Below are 5,184 nucleotides of genomic sequence, written 5' to 3'. Positions count from 1 at the left end.
GATCATACATAAGGTAAGACCTCGAATGATGTTCTCTTCCTTATTTAAAGAATTCAAGCAAAATTATAATAGTTTTGAGAGAGAGAGAGAGAGAGAGAGAGAGAGAGAGAGAGGAGAGAGAGGAGAGAGAGAGAGAGAGAGAGAGAGAGAGAGAAGAGATTTTTTTTGTGTGCAAGCCATGAGCACATTTTTTTTTCGTTTTTAAATCTAATATGCTATTTTTTTTTGTCTTACAGAATCTCACAATGGGTCGGCACCGAGAATTTGTTGGTGTTGAGCTCTTCTCCAATGCGAAGAATTCAGCAAGTTAACTTGTGTCTGGATGTGATTACTATTACACACCGAAGCCCGGCGCAGATCTTCACTCAAAGCCGTTATGTGATCACCTTAAAAGACGACATGCAGAGGAATATAAGAAACTCCTGGACAATGCCAAAAACAATGCGTCTAGGAAACGGGAGAGAGAAAATATATTTAATTATTTTGTCAATACGATTAGTGAAGATTCGTGTGCAAAAAGAAAGAAAACGGAAGTGATAGAATACGCAATGAGTAAGCAAGTTACTGTCAACGGATTGCCCTTATCTGTTTTTGAGAAAACAGCCGTGTCAAAGCTTATGGGTCCCATTGCAAACAAGCTTGGCGTGTCATTAAGTCAAAGAACTGCTCGGTCTCTGACTCTTGAAGCCGCAGAGAAAAAAAGACTTAAGTTGAGGACTGAGTTCGATAAGCGCTTGGTTTGTGTGAAGTTAGATCTCTGCACCCGACGTGGGCGTCATCTCCTTGGGGTGAACGTGCAGTCTGATAACAATGGCAAGTTGAAGGTAGTGACAGCCTCCGTAAAGGAAATGACGCAAAGGACAACAGCTGAAGAGATCAAATCAGTTTTGCTAGCTTGTTTTAATAAGATTGGGAATACAAGAAAAACAAATTTACTCGTTAACAACAGATAACGGACCAAACGTAATCAAAGTAGGAAAACTGATGCAGAGTGATACACAGGTGAAGGAAGGAAACAGTGAAGAAATTTGAGTGACAATGAAGAAAACGATGATGAACAAGTATTGGAAGCTGCTGAAAATAAGTTAGATGACTTAGTAAATGACATTCACTTAGCAGCTAAAAGTGTTACATCAGTAAGGTGCACTTTACACACCATGCAACTGTGTGTGCATGACGTTCAAAAACAGACAGTGTAAAACATATCTTATGTAGGGTGCGAAAAGTGGTGAACAAGACGCATACACAAAATATGCGCTTAATATTTAAGAACAGCTCCATATCACTTCCAAAACTAGACTGTGAAACAAGATGGGGCTCAACGTATGATATGTTGGACAGTGTCCTTGAAAAAGGTTATTCTTGAACCAAATTGGCCTAGCTAATGAATCCTTACTTATTTTAGATGAAGATTGGGAGAAAATAAGTGACATAACAGAAGCTTTAAAACCACTCCGTTAGGCTACATGTGCACTAAAAGATGTAAAATCTCACAGCTGGAGAATTCCTTGCTCAGTGGGTTAAGTGCAAAGTTGTTTTGGAAAGAAGCACTGCAGTCACAGCACCACTTCTCCTCCAAGCCATGGGAAAAGCAGCAAGATTCTCTGCTTAGGAACCCTGCTTTCCTATCTGCTGTGTATCTTGACAGAAGGTATAATGTTCTTCATCACCGAAGAACAGAAGGAACTTAGTCAAATACATGTTCTTTGACTCTGGAAAAAAAATTAAAACTATTTCTTCTACTAGTACTATGTCGTCAGTTTCAATGCTGGCAAAAGACGATTCATTCATGAGCGGTGATAGTGATGGTGAAGGTGACTAAGCACTTGGGTCAGTAGATATTGTAGAGCAATTACTCCGAGTCAGTGATGTAAGCAGAGCAACTGATACCGCAAGCAAAGAGAGTGAAGTGGCTGAGCATATCAAAATGTTCGCCAAAGCTTCACGTATCAGTAAAAATGAGTGTATTTCCAGTGGTGGCATTATCAACAAGAAAGTGCACTAAAAAATCTTGCCGAAGTAGCAGTTGCTCTGCCTGTTACTCAAGCGAGCGTAGAGCGCACATTCTCTGGGTTGCGCTATATTCTTAATGATTTAAGACTAGATCTAGAAGAGGATATTGTTGACGCTGTAATGCTATTAGGCTGCAACACATAAAACTGTCTGAATGCCTAATACTGTATAACTGAACATTTTCCTTTTCAAACCTTAGCAAAATAAAATTGTATTATATCATTAATGTATTACATAACATCAATCTTCTCGAAGTGGCAGTGGTGGTAATGGTAGTAGTAGTAGTAGTAGTAGTAGTAGTAAAAGTGCCATGTTATGTCTATATGAACTGCAATGTAATAAAAAAAATAGGTACGGAAATAGTACGAAATTACGGTACGATAAAATATCATACTAGTATGGTACGGTCTGAATTTTTAGGTACTGTACGAAATTACGGTACGGTAAAAATGCGTGGTACGAATTACGAAAAAACAAATCGAACCGTACCGTACTACATGCCCTGACCTGCAGTGGACTAGAAATAGCAGCATTTGCTGTTGTTGTCGATATATATGGATATATCTTCATCATCGTCATCATATCTTCCTACACCTAGGACGCAATATATATATATACATATATATATATATATATATATATATATATATATATATATATATATATATAATATATATATATGGGTGGGTGGTGGCAGATTGGAAGATCCAAGGACTGTTCCAAGTTCACTGACCATTAGTGTTGGTTAATAAAGTCTGCTGAAGTCAAGAAAAGTAGCATAAGGATTGAATCTTCATCCATAAAGACATAACGAGGAACCAGAAAGGTGTACTCTTTTTACTCCATCCCTAACCTGGAATTGCGATGCACCGTGTCCCAAGTTTTCTTGTAGCTCCGCTCTCGAGTTGGGAAGGAAGATTGGCTAAGCAGATGTCAACAAATTAACTGTCTTTTCAACAAATTCAGTTCGTGCATAGGAATGCACTACCATATCCACTAATTGTAAAATGAAATACTTAAAAAATAAATATCAAGACCCAAAATTAAATTTGCTTTATCAGCATTATCCAAAGCAAATGTGGGACAGCCGCTTATAGACCAGGTAGGCGATATACCTGGTGGTACGATTTTCTCTATTATATTTTGTAAAGGAAGCTGGGGCTCATCTAGGGGGGAGGGGGGGGGGGGGTGCAGGTGGGCTCTGAAGGTGAGGAAGGTTGAGTATATCATTCTATAACGCTCTTGTCTCTGTAAAATCAATCATAATAAAATTTATGTTTCGGTGTTTTTTATAGAGGTTCGTAAGTGTACCTACGGATACTGTTCTTTGTGCACTAGCTGACCTCACTATAACTAAAGGACGGTGGCCTTCGCGTTACTCGTTAGTTCTCAGTTGTTACTATGGCGACCCTTATTTGTTGCCTTGAAAGATTGGTCGAGTTAGAAAAGGTGCTACCCAGAACCTCTAGTTATACGGCTCTGTCTGATACTATTATTATCATTACTAGCTACGCAACAATCCTAGATGGAAAGGCTGGATACTAAAAGGGTCCGAACAGGGAAAAATAGCCCAGTGAGGAAAGGAAATAAGGAAGTAATGAATAAAAATATAAAATATCTCAAGATTAGTAACAATGTTAAAATGAATCTGTAATGTACAAGCTATAAAGAAAGACTTGAGTGAACACTCAACATCAGAATATGGTCTGTCTCTTCGGAAGTATTATCTCATAAAGAATCCATGACACTATCAGTCATGCTAACTTTTTGAAACCTTTAATTAGAAAAACAGAACACCTTACCTCTATTATTCCTTGGTTTCAAAATACTACGTAAAAAATGAGCAGATAACAATATATCTGCTAAAATATGCAGCTTCTATTCGTTATGTTTTTAATCGTGTGTCAAGCTACCGAAGTTAGTTAAAAAAAATCACGTAATATCAAGAAAGTACTACAAAAACAAAACACGAAACAAACCATTTCTCTATATACAAGCAATTAGAATTCATACAAATCGGCGACAAATGAAGAAAGTGTCCAATAAAATACCATCCAATAGACGAGAGAAAGGTTTCATATTTTCTTCAATAACACAAAAACTAGAAACAGCCCTCATGACTCCATGCTTTACAATTATCCAAGCCTAAAAAATAACTCTAACCATACATTAGTAACTTCACAAATATCAGGGTTTTCAGTCTTTGTCGACGTGAACTCTGACGGACACGATTACTCAAAACATCTACTTGATCTATGTAACACTGCAACTAGAAAACAAAAATACATAAGAGAAAATGAGGTAAGATCAGTTATCTCTTGACTAAATATGACCACAGCTCGGGTCTATAGGGGTGAGAAGCTGTAATTATATTTAATTTTAATATCTCTCCTCCAGGCTTTAATTAATTCAGAACCACACATCACCCGAACAATAATTCGACTCTTTGCAGGTGTAAATACGTGGTCGCTCGTTGCCCACCCTAACAATTACTAGAATCTGATCCGAGGAGATGAAGTGCTTACAGGTTGTAGTAACAGCTATAAAAATGAGAGAGAGAGAGAGAGAGAGAGAGAGAGAGAGAGAGAGAGAGAGAGAGGAGAGAGAGGAGAGAGAGAGAGAGAGAGTTGAGAACTAGAAAATATTTTAAAAAGCGATTGCCTTAATACACGAAAAAAAAAAATATCGAATTTCTAAAGGAGAATGATGCCACTTAAGAACTAATTACACTCGGTTAAAAAATGTACCTTTGACCTTGTAAATATAAAACGTAATTGAATTATAGCCTAATAAATCTTTGCTATACAAAAATAAAATCAACGCCGGTTTCAGGCTTCCAAGGTTCATTATATAGACATCTCTGAGGTATTCCACTGAGGACATCCTTGTACGTGAAATTATCAAGAAATGATTGAATATTTTGTTGGCAAAATGTCACGTATCCACCTTTTTCCATTCGGTCATTTCTCAAGGACATGATTATGAGGCCGATAAATTAGAGATATCTATCACTAATATAATTCTCTCTCTCTCTCTCTCTCTCTCTCTCTCTCGCTCTCTCATCTCTCTCTCTCTCTCTCTCTTCTCTCTCTCTCTCTCTCTCTCTCTTTCTAATGACTTATCCTTAAATTACAAGTATATTTTGCATGATGTTATCAGCCATAAATTCAG

At 37.5% G+C, this 5,184-nt stretch overlaps 1 pseudogene; it reads left to right on the top strand.

Annotated features, from left to right (window-relative positions):
• The first annotated feature begins 245 nt into the window (after positions 1-245).
• Positions 246-1,199, top strand: LOC137620735 (uncharacterized; annotated as a pseudogene).
• The last annotated feature ends 3,985 nt before the right edge of the window (positions 1,200-5,184 follow it).

This window comes from Palaemon carinicauda, chromosome 2, assembly GCF_036898095.1.
Source record: "Palaemon carinicauda isolate YSFRI2023 chromosome 2, ASM3689809v2, whole genome shotgun sequence".
Taxonomy (NCBI): Eukaryota; Metazoa; Arthropoda; class Malacostraca; order Decapoda; family Palaemonidae; genus Palaemon; species Palaemon carinicauda.
This window is presented reverse-complemented; position numbering and strand designations above follow the sequence as displayed.